The following is a 12,555-nucleotide window of genomic DNA, read 5'->3' as shown; positions in this document are numbered from 1 at the left end:
ACTGAGTATGAATAAAAAGTTAAAAAAATCAACTCAATAGGTAAAATGGGCACCTTTCTACAAATGGAAATCACATTTATAATAAAAGTTAATTACTTACTGCCTATGTAGATATGAGATATGGCATAAATATACATATTATTGGATTTCAAATTAACAATCACATACTCCTCTAATATTAAAAAAACTGACTTATAATGAGGTAATTTTCATCCTTATCCACCAATAGGGGTGGCACAGGTCGAGTCGGGTCGGGGTCGGGGTCAGGATCGGGTTTACCAAAACCCGAACTTGAAAGAAATCCAAATCACCCAACTTGGAGTGTTTTGTGTAATGGAAATAATTATTTTGTTGTTAATAAAATGTTTACCATTTATCAGAAAATTGTAATATTGGGTAGCAATCAAAGCAAGAAACTAATTAGAAAAGGAATAAAGAAAAAGAAAAAGAAAGAGAAGCCCCTCTTCCCCTTAGAAGAAGGACAGGGAAGGCCCTCCTCCTGCCTTCACCTTCTCTTTTAGGGCAACAAGCGAGTGCCTTCCTTCCCTTATTAGAAGAAAAGGTGAAGGCAACGAAGGGAGACCCTCTTCTCTCATTTCAGCCTTCCAATTCCAGCCGTTGTCTCCCTTTGTTCCATACTTTTCTGCTACAACATCACTCCCTCTAACTGTGAAACAGTGTTTCTGAGAAAAATGACTACTTTACAAAATTCCAAATGAAAGAATACCACCAATGTTAAACATATTTATATTTACAAGATATTCCCGCACAAATTTGAACTACCCTCACCTCACTTTGGTAATCCACTAAACATTCAAAATTCAAAAAGTAAGAGTTCTACCATTCCTTCTTTTCTTTTCGGTGAATACCAAGCTACAACCTTCCCTGATCCTAAGAGTGCTATAGAGCAATTCAAGCTATAAACAGTATCTTCAACATGGGGTACATGACACCCTGATGTGGAATCCAGTGCAAGCCTTGAATCGACTTGAAAGACGATTGGCCCGGCAATCTGTCGTGCAATTTGCTTAAGAGAAAGATTTAAGAATGGAGTAATGCAAACAGTTTAGGGGTGATCCTACACAAAGGTCAGCATACACAATCACAATACCTGCTGATGAAAGATGAAGTTCAGTCTTGGAGATGTAAGTGGGTCTGCATCCTGTTTAACTGGACATTTGAAGAAACCTGATACTAAATTTGTGGTGGTCTTAAGGAATGCTGATGCTGAACAGAGGTCCAAACGAGCATCTATTCGTGTGAGGTCCAAGAAATCTTTCTCAAATTTCCCATGTTGGAAAGTACTGCACAGGGAGCCAAATGCATCAACACCAAATAATGATCTTCTATTGCTATCAGAAGTGACTTCACGACAGACATCATTATCTCCTAGCTGACGTTTTGAAGCAACTGATGAACCCCCCCTGCCAGCCAGCCAAGAGGTACATGTGGCACCTAATACCAAAGCATGGAAAAATGGAAAAATTATAATCATCAGGAATTGTATAGAGATCATTGTAAACGAGGGGATGAGTGCAAAAGTACAATTTCCCTTGGTACTAAAGAATTAGAATTCTTCAAAATTCAGATAGCAGACATTATGGATCTTGCATTTCAGAAATTACTTGAAAAAGAAATCATTTGCCCATTTCTCATTTAGATTTCCATAATTTCTTAATAAATACTACACTTTATCACATACTAGGGGCGAAATCCATCTCCTATTCAGCAGAATATACGCAAGTTCCCCTGAACTAAAGAAATGAAAGAGTCTACCATTAACTTTAAGTGTTTTTCATATCATTTATTGACAAATACCTTCTTTTGAGGTTTCCCCCTCAGCATTTAAAAAGCATTTGCCCATATTTCAAGGAATCGTAATTTCTACTAGATAAGAAGATATTTCTTTAAGGCAGCAGGTGTCACTTCTACACTTCTTTGAACTAAATTGCACCAAGACCAGCAAGTCTCCAAATTTCTCTCCCTCAAACTTATTACAAATATCTTAACACTATTAGAATGTGATCAACATTAAGACCAAAATTGAGCTTCGGTAATATAGAGTCAAATAACAATGAAATAAATAAAAAGAAATAAAGAACAGCATTATTACCAATAATTCCTGATATTGCGGCATGGGGTTCTCTTAGGCACCTATCATACGACAACCACCTAAAACAACCTTTTTTGAATTTAAATACCACATCCTTCGCCGTCTTCCTCTGTCTCCACAAGTCCTTGCTCTTCTCATATGAAAAAGCAGCTTTGGCACACAAACCCGGCATCAGAGCTGACGGCACATTCCCACAAGTGGTACTAAGAGCATGAGGCAGACCACTATTTTTGTGTAGGCCAATACGATATCTCAATCCAGACTCATAAGCATGAGATGACAAATCTAGTGATACTGAAGAAGGCAAGTCCCAGTAACCACCTTTGCTGTCAAGAAATAGCTCTGGCAGCTTTAAGAGCAACATCATGGTATGGAAGCTGCACATGTCCAAAAACTAGTTAACTTGCAATGCTCTATCCTAGGTTGTTCACATGTGCTCTCTTATACTGCCACTTTCAAGACATGTTGCAATACTTTCCACACGATGACTTAAATGGTTTCTTTGCATGCAAGCTTTATAAAAAAGAATTTGGTTCCAATTTTCATGCATTTTCAGTAATTATAAGTTACTCTTGAACCACATGTTATAATTTCAACATGTGAACATTGTATTTGATATCTCAAATTCTTCTGTTCCGAAAAAAAAAAGATCTTTCAATTTCTTCATGTAAAATAACAGAATAGCAGAAGAGAGAGACTGTCAACCTAAAACAGTCACAAACCTCACTTTCTCATAAAAACAGACAGAAACCTTACTGACATTCATGAAAAGTAATGAGATTAGATTAAGGAATTCTGCAAAAAAAAAAGAAAAGTAATGAGATTAGGGAATAATAACGAGCCCATCTCTCCTAAATACAAAAAACATGAACAAAGTACAAAAATACCTTTACTACAATGCATATTCACTTTGCAGCTTAAGTAACAAAACAAATCTACCCTTATTTTGATAAAACTGTAGAACTTAACTAATTACTCTCGACACTTCACAAGTGTAAGAGATCAACACTCGGTCCTACCATTTCGGGAGTTTTACCTATCTCTAGTCAGGCTGTTCAAACAGGTCTGTAATAAAGGTGGTACTGCAAGTTTGGGAGGACAGACACACAACAAATGCTCCTCCACTTGGCCATTCTATCTTTATTTTTTAAAATTGATTACCTCTTTTGCAGCACTATTCTTATTCCCCTTTTCAATTATTAGGTAAAATGATTAATTTTTTCTTTTTGAATGTTGATTATACACAAAAATAATGCCCCTTCCCCTTCCTCAATCTTTGAAAGTCAAATACTTGCCCACTTATATTTGAAGTGCATACTCCAACATCGAAACCTTCCCCTACAAGTTGACATCACCTAGGTTTGGTCATTCAAAAGGAAGAAGAGACAAAAACAAAATGCTCAGAAGCTCACAGTGGAGATTTGGGTCTAGGGTCCTCATGATGGGCATAAGCCAATAACGGTAACACAGCTGTTGCATCATCCATGCTTTCCGGATCAAAGTGGTGGATAGCAAAGAACACGATCTAAAGATGATGTCTAGTGGTTCACCAGTTAAAGGGCTGTGGTGATGCTAGTTGAAGGACAAAGATCACATAGAACTGTTGGTGAAAGGCTTCAAGAAAGTCAGCCTCACTACACAACTAGCAAATTGAAGACAGAAGAAGAGAGAAGAATCCGTATTGCTGCAGCTATAATGATGATGCTGATGATGATAATTTAAGACGTTGACCTCACAAAGTATATTATTTGGGCCACAAATCTAAAAACTCTCTTTCTAGCTCAACAACTGGAAATTGCCACACTAACATTTCTCTGGTCCCAAACCTACACCACTAAATACTTCTATAGGTATCAATGGTAATTACCCTGTTGCTTTTAAGTTCATAATATTACAACTACGAGTGAAGTTAATAGTACACATTATGTTGGGGTTGGGGGGGAAAAGAAAGAAAGAGATAGGAGCTGAGCTAAATCCTGACTTTCAACATCAAAATATAAAAATCTATAAAAGCAAAATATAAAAAGGTCAGTGGCACCAGAAAGGGGACGCCAGAAAAAACAGAGGTTCCTTTTCATTATATATGAAGAAACTTTGTAAAGAAAAATATTTGGTCGAAAACTTGGTCACCTGATGAAAAAACATAGCTTTAGAGCGGCGCCCTTTTTTCTCACCATGAACTTCACTGCTGAAAAATAAGGATGAAGCAGGTGACAAAGAAAGTTGTGAACAGAGGCCAAGTGAATACAGTGACTTATCAAGAAAATGCTTTGCAACATCTTTAAATGCAGGAAATTCCAGCTGATCACTTTCCATCATTTCTGCTTTAATAGAAGATACCAGCTTTTTGGGACGGAACTGTCCAACAAGTCCAACCCACCTATATAATGCCAATGAAAATAAGATTTAATCTAAATAGAAATTGAACCTTGAACAAAGAGAAATTATTCAGTAGTAAGACGCATACAGCAACTTGACAAGGCATTAAGTTGGAATAAACCTAACATTCATTCTTCTGCAGCTGCGCTCATTAGATGATATTTAACAAGAAATGGAAATTCCTCCCACACATTCATGATTCCAAATCAAAATGCACGCCCATTGGAGAGAGAAAGAGATTGTTTAATCTCTAGTGTGAAATTTAGGTCCAAGGTCCATCCTTATATGACCAACCAAATTAAGAAGCTTCTTTCCCAATTAATAAACTTAAGATTTTTCTATTTATGGATTCGTATGCAACTATTCTTTAACACTCTCCCTCATGTGTGGGCATTTTCGTGGCTCCTATACATGGATAATTTGTGTAGAGGCCCATGAATGAACATTTGCTCTGATACAATGTGAAATTTAGGTCTAAGGTCCAATCCAAAATGACTAGACAAGTTAGAAACCTCTTTCTCAACTAACAAACCCAAGATTTTTCTACATATTGATCCATGTTGGACTATTCTTTAACATCTACTAAATTTGAAAATAATAAAATACTAGATAAAAAAAGAAACAAAAAGAAAAGAGTGAGAGAGGCATACTTGGAGATAATGTTCTTTTATTGTACAAAGGCTCCTATATAAATTGAAAATACCCCAACTCTTAAAAGTGGTTTGTAAAAATGATTAACATAATAACAACTAATCAGTTAAGTTTACAAAGAAAACTAGAAATCAATCACCTATCACTAGAGGTGGCTTCGAACCGAGCCGGCTCACGAGCGGCTCGAATTCAGCTCGGTACCAGCTCGGTTCGATTCATAATCTATCGAGCTCGAGCACCGAAATCAGCTCGTTTACCTTAACGAGCCGAGCTCGATTGAAGCCAGGTTCGGTTCGTCGGCTTGCGAGCCGGCTCGAGGTGAGTCGGATCGGTATCGGGATCGGGAGCGAGGGGGGGAAAAATTTTACCTCCCCTCATCACCGCCGAGCCCCTCCCGTCGGCTGTTGTCGCCGCCTCTACCGCCGTCGCAGCTGTTCGCCGGCCGTCTCTACGCCGTCGTAGCTGCTCGTCGGCCGCCTCTGTGGCCGACCGTTTGATTTCTTCCTCTCTTCGCCGTCGCCTCTGCTTCCATCGCCGCCGCTTCCGTCACCGCCGCTTCCGTCGCAGCCGTCATCCCCGACAACAGGTCCTCCCCGGCGTCGTAACCTTCTTCCCTCCGCATCGTCTCGGCAGAAACCCAGAACCTAAGTTCAGGGGAGAAATTTGGGGAGAAATAATCTCTCCCCTCCCCTGCGCGAAGATGATCTTGCACGTGCGAGATCATAAAGTAAAAAAAGTAAAAACTTTTTCCACTCAAAAATATAAAAAAAAAAATTATAGAAATAAGTTTCTATAAACTATTAGTGTCTCATTTTTTTTATCATTTTTTTAATTGAAATTTTTTATTAAAAATCATATAATTTTCTAAGTAAGATTTTCGTACCATGATGGGGTAGAAAAGTGTATAAATTTTTTTTGAATAAGTATTTAACAGTTGATGCTGTAATACTTTTAGCATGAAGCAATTTTCATTGCAATTTTGTGTTTGATATTTTATTTAATTAAAAATTTATCAATAAGTATAATAATATATTAGATTAATTATTAATTTTTATTTATTTCCCTAGAAGAGGCAATAAAAGGTCCATTTAACTTTCCTAAGAAAATTTTAAAATATTTCTTGTAATTTTCTAATAAGTCACTAATAGTAATAAAATTTTATTTAAAGGTTTTTTGGGAATATGTATCATAGGAAAAATATTTTTAGTTTTTCCTAGAATATAAATTTTCATCTAGGGGCACTAAGGAGGCCATAGTAAATTTATGGCCAGATTACAAGCTAAACAACAATTGGAGTAAAAAAGATTAATATTGGTGCATTTTAATCCATTATTGAAATTCAATCCTGAACCTCCCCTATCATTATATTTTTTAAAATGTATGCATAATTTTATATATAATTTATTCAAAGCCACCCCTACGTGTGAGATCATAAACAAGGAAAAAAAAAAATTCTTTGTCCCTTCCTCATGGCTCTTAAAGAAATTGAAAAAATATTTTAGTAGAAATACGTTTCTAAAGACTATTAGTGGTTTTTTCAATAAATGTTGAAAAGATATTTTTAGTAGAAATATAGGGACCGTTAGTGCCTCATGTTTTTTCAAAATATTTTTTTAATTATAAATTATTTTTAAAAAATCAGATAATTTTTTAAGTAAGATTTTCTTGCCAAGATGGGTTAGAAAACCATATAGAAAAATTTTGAATACATATTTGATAGTTGATGATATAATACTTTGAGCATGAGGCAATTTTCATAGCAATTTTGTGTTTGACATTTTATGTGATTAAAAATTTATCGATAAGTATAATAATATATTAGATTAATTATTAATTTTTATTTATTTCCTTAGAAAAGGCATTAAGAGGTCCATTTAACTTTGCTAAGAAAAATTTAAAATATTTCTTGTAATTTTCTAGTAAGTCTCAAATAGTAATAGGATTTTATTTAAAGGATTTATAGTTTTTATTTGGGTGATTGTAAATTGATAGTGATATTTCATTTAATTTTTTTGTGTTTGATTATTGTATGGAGTTTATTTATAATGTTATGCAGTGTATGGAGTTTTAGACTATTTTATGGAGTGTATAAACAATTTCATGGAGTGTTTATGGAATGTATAGACAATTTTATGGAGTGTTTATGGAGTGTTTATGTAGGTATTATGTATATTGATTATGACCAATTTTAAGTAGAGTTCATGCAGAATTTTATACAAGTATTATATATATAGATTATGCTCAATTTTAAGTAGAGGTTATGCCCAATTTTATACACGTATTATATATATAGGTTATGCCCAATTTTATGTAGAGGTCATGCCCAATTTTATGTAAAATGTATGCATAATTTTATATACATTTTATTCGATATATATTTTTTGAAAAGTTTTAAATGTATGTTGAGACTCGAGCTTGGCTCGAACTCGTTGGGCTCGAGCTCAATAACAATTTTAGGCTCGAGATGAGGCTCGGCTCGAAATATTGAAATCAAACTCGGCTCGAACATAAGGAGGTTCAGGCTCGACTCTCGATGCCACCCCTACCTATCACCTTTGAGCAAGTTAAGAGTCAAGGGTATTTTAGTAATTTCTAATTTGGGGGGGGGGGGGGGGGGGGGGGGGGGGGTAGACCTGTAATTTGTTAGACAGAAAGGTCCAGATTTGAGTGTTTAAAGAGTTGTGGTTATTATGTAATTTATGTAGGTTATGAAGACTGTTGACTTACTTCGGTATAAGTCCTTAAGTTGGGTGTTTTTTGGTCATTTGGTAAAAAGAGTTTAAGTGATGAAGAAAACCTAATGGGGGCATCATTTCTCCCTCATTCAGCAGGCTGTACAACATCCCTTCTCTCTAATTTTTTCTCTATTCTTCTATCTTTCTCTTCAATTTCTCTTTTATTTTCACTTTCTTACAGAGTATAACTATAGAATAGTTCTCATGCAAAAACTGATCAGTAATGGCAGCAAGTGATTGTGTTCAATAGCTCCTCATTTAAAACTATTAACTCTAACTTTTAAAAAACAAAAAAGTTATTGACTCTAGAGATAACTAATTCAGAGAAGACAATTGCTTGAAGCATTGACACAGAAGAAAATAAACAGAAAAACAGAGGAAGAAAAAGATATGTGAACTATCTAATGCAAAAGCATTACCCAGTCCAATCCACTAGAATATCAATAAAATGAATATATGTGGAAAAATAAACTCCATATGCATACATTATTAACTAAAAATAAAATATGTAAGCTTCACATAAGGAGCAACTTCAAAGAAAAACTACAAAAAAATCATATTGAGAATTGTTATGATCCCGTTAGACCCAACCAAGGTTATTGGATTTGGGCTGGACCATCTTAGTATAAGATAGATTTAAGGACCTAGTTTTTCCGTGTTCGAATCAACTTTGAGCTTTTCGTGAATTTGGTAGGGTACCTACACGCGATATAATAGCATGTACTGCATTTTGAATTAGAATCCGAGATGGGATGGCAACTGTCACAATATTGGAAAAAAGGTTATTTGGTTCAAAGTCCAGCCTTCATAGAATGCAGTATCATGTTCAAGGGGGAGTGGTTTATAGAAAGGACCGCTTGGAGCCAAAGAGAGAACCATTAAGAAAGGTGTGAAAAGATGCAACATTGAATGGACTAAAGGAGAAGAAAGGGAGAAAATAAGGAGACGAGAGAGTGGGAGAAGCAGCTGCATTGAATGAGGGCTCAGAAATCAAGACCTCTCTTTTAATGGTCCCACTTAAGTGAAATACTAGTCATAATTTCATACATACTAGTCAGAATTCAATGAAAACTGAAAGCTAGAGTCCTAATATGATGTTTAGCTTGTGGTAACTTTATGAGACTCATATGAGTATGTGAATGGCCAAATTACCCATACCCCTATACCAGTATTTTAACACTCTCCCTAAGCAGGGAAGCAAATGTCAAACAGAACCACCTTGTCACAAAACATCAAATGTCCATACTTTCCAAGGAGTTCTGTAAACACATCACCAAGTTGTTTGAAGGACTTCACATGTGGAGTAACAACCTTCCCTTGCATAATAACATTTCTAATGAAATGACAATCAACCTCTATGTGTTTAGTCCTCTAGTAAAATACTGGATTACTGACAATAAAGATGGCAGCCTGATTGTCACACTTTATAATCATAGGCTCTGGAATGTGAAATCCAAACTCAACAAGAATTGATTTCACCCATATAATTTCATTAAGTGAGTAATCGCCTTATTCTTTACTTAGGCGCTACATCTATCCACTAAAAATTGTTTCTTATTCTTCTAACTCACTAAGTTACCTCAGAAAAAGAATAGTACCTAGTGGTGGACCTCCAATACATCTTGCATCTAGTCTAGTATTGGACAAGTCTAGGGACCTAACTTTGAGTTCCATCAACGTTGTAGTTTTTGACCCATTGACTAGGAAGCTAACAAGATCAGTCCCACATAGGATTTACTGTGATCCATAACCTAGCATAAAAGCTTGAGTTGGGTATTGAGCTTTTGAGTTCGATGCCTTTATTAATGGTATTGGAACAGGTATGATAGGCCTCCAATCAAAATGGCTCATGTGTTGGAATCAGAAAGAGGACCCTCATATGGGGGAGTTCAAAGAATAGACTACATTCAACAATAAAAGTGAGTATAAGAACTTGGGTTAGACCTTTCCACTCCAAACTTGAGCTTTGCAGTTGGAAGGGATAAATTAATCCGAAATCTTATACAATTATATGAGAAAGCAAACATAAAAAGCTAAATGGTGCACCGCCTTCTTTGAATGGCAATTAGTTGCATTGCATTAGTAACAGGAAAAGCTCATTGGAATAGCAACAAACTATCCTTATAATACCACTCAAACTACAGCTTAGCTTTGACATTACTAAGAACGAGAGAAACAGAGAATTTAAACAATAATGAAGTCGTCATTTTCTGACCTCACCAGTTGTCAGTCTCATGTTGAAACAAAAGCGACTGAAGAGCGAGGGATCCGAGCTCCTTGGGCGACGTCGGAGCGAAAGAAGGAATAATACCAAGTGGAAAACCAATTCCTAATAAGGCAAGCTACTGTAGGCGGAGGGTTCTACTGGACGGAGAGGGTCGGAGTGGAAGGGGCTCGCCCGGCACAGCCTTGGCGGAGGCGTCGAGGGTTTGAGAGCTCGACTGTGACAAATCCCAAAATGCAGCGTCCATCGCCTGCCTCAGGTTCGACGTTTCGCTCTTCCACAGCTCCCTGCACTCAGTAGAGCTGACTCCTAGTCCCTCACTCCCTTCTTATCTAAGCCGTCGTTGCGACTCCGTTTTTCACGAGTGCGTCGTCGAAGGGGAGTGTAAATAATTCACCAGTGTCTGGGGTGAGATTTCTCATTAATTTATAATAATTATAAAAATATATACTTAATTACAACTGATATGATTTGTACAGGAAAGGAATAATTGGAGCTTAATTGGCTCCTGGAAGGAAGGCCCTAATGGACAATGATCCTGAATTGATCCTCAATCAATTAGCCTTAATTGATTGAGAATCAGTATCTGTAATAGTATCTTCAACAGCCCCCCACAAGTTAAGCGTTGGGTTAGGACAGACGTGAAGTTTGAAACGAAAAAACTGAAAAAGAGGTCGAGAGACGCTTTTGGTGAAGATATCCGCAATCTGTAAGTGAGAGGGCACATATTGAGTGCGAATCTTTTTGGCAATGACAAGTTCTCGCAAAAAATGAATGTCTAACTCCACATGTTTGGCCCGCTTGTGGACAACAGGGTTGGAGCTCAAGAAAAGAGCGTTTTTCTTATCGCATAAGAGAAGTGGTTGCTCGGGAATAGAAACTTGGAGATCTCAAAGAAGATGGGTGAGCCAAATAAGTTCGGCGGCCGTGAGTGCAAGAGCACGATATTCAGACTCACAACTGGAACGAGAAACTGTAGGTTGCTTCTTGGCACTCCAGGAGAGTAAATTGTCACCAAGGTAAATAGAGTAGCCCGAGGTGGAGCGACGAGTGTCAGGACATCCGGCCCAGTCAACATCAGAATACCCAACTAAAGATCCCGGCGAAGCAGATGGACGAAAGGACAAACCATAATGGAGAGTGCCTTTGACATACCGAAGAATGGGCTTAACCGCAAAGAAGTGATCAGTAGTGGGAGAGTGCAAAAACTGACTTACGGAGTTGACAACATGAGCAAGATCGGGACGCGTGATGGTCAAATATTGAAGAGCACCAACCAGGGATTGGTAAAGAGTAGGATCTGAAAATAATGGACCATCAGAAGATAGATGCTGAGAAACTACCATAGGAGTGTGCACAGGCTTGCTGTCAAGTAATTGAGCACGGGCAAGGATGTCGCGAGCATATTTCAATTGACTAAGAAATAGTCCATCAGCGGTTGGTGTAGCTTCAAGACCAAGAAAGTAGCTGAGGGAGCCCAAGTCCTTTGTGGCGAACTCTGAGTTAAGCTTGCTGGAAAAGCTATCAAGAAGAGAAAGATTGTTGCTCGTAATAATGATATCATCTACATATAAGAGCAAATAAAGAGTATCAGAGTGCCGATGAAAGACGAAGAGTGAAGGGTCAGCCCGACTGGTGTGGAAACCAAGATGCGTGAGAAAGGAACTGAATCGCTGAAACCATGCTCGAGGGGCTTGCTTGAGGCCATAGAGAGCTTTCTGAAGTTTGCAAACATGATCAGGAAAGTGAGGATCAATATACCCTGGCAGTTGTTCCATATATACTTGTTCATTGAGATGACCATTTAGGAAAGCATTTTTGACATCCAATTGACGGAGAGACCATCGATTAGTGACAACAATAGAGAACACAACTCGAATAGTGGTAGCCTTGATGACAGGACTGAAGGTGTCGGTATAGTCGAGACCTGGTACTTGGGTAAATCCTTTGGCAACGAGACGAGCTTTGAAATGCTCAATAGAACCATCAGGCAAATATTTGGTCCGAAAGACCCATTTAGATCCCACAATATTTGTATGAGCAGGGCGAGGTACCAAGACCCAGGTACGGTTATTCTGTAGAGCTTTGATACCATGTAAATAATTCACCACACTTTCTGGGGTGAGATTTCTCATTAATTTATAACAATTACAAAGATATACACTTGATTACAATTGATATGATTTGTACAGGAAAGGAATGATTGGAGCTTAATTGGCTCCTGGAAGGAAGGCCCTAATGGGCAATGATCCTGAATTGATCCTCAATCAATTAGCCTTAATTGATTGAGAATTAGTATCTGCAATAGTATCTTCAACAGGGAGCTTGGGTGTACTTTTATTTTTTATGCCTCCCACACAATTTTCCAGCAAAGTAATAATTTGAGTGCACAGCAGCCAAGGTTGCTGGATTGGAGTTCTTTGTTTACTTTACAGTTAGGTGTAGCTAAAGTT

At 37.3% G+C, this 12,555-nt stretch overlaps 1 pseudogene; it reads right to left on the bottom strand.

Moving 5' to 3' along the window:
• Window positions 1-686: 686 nt before the first annotated feature.
• Window positions 687-12,237, bottom strand: LOC137934355 (protein TRIGALACTOSYLDIACYLGLYCEROL 4, chloroplastic-like; annotated as a pseudogene).
• Window positions 12,238-12,555: the final 318 nt, after the last annotated feature.

The sequence above is a fragment of the Aristolochia californica genome, unplaced genomic scaffold (assembly GCF_029961685.1).
Source record: "Aristolochia californica isolate CCGP_79_NKW_82.1479 unplaced genomic scaffold, dmAriCali1.0.hap1 SCAF_6, whole genome shotgun sequence".
Taxonomy (NCBI): Eukaryota; Viridiplantae; Streptophyta; class Magnoliopsida; order Piperales; family Aristolochiaceae; genus Aristolochia; species Aristolochia californica.
This window is presented reverse-complemented; position numbering and strand designations above follow the sequence as displayed.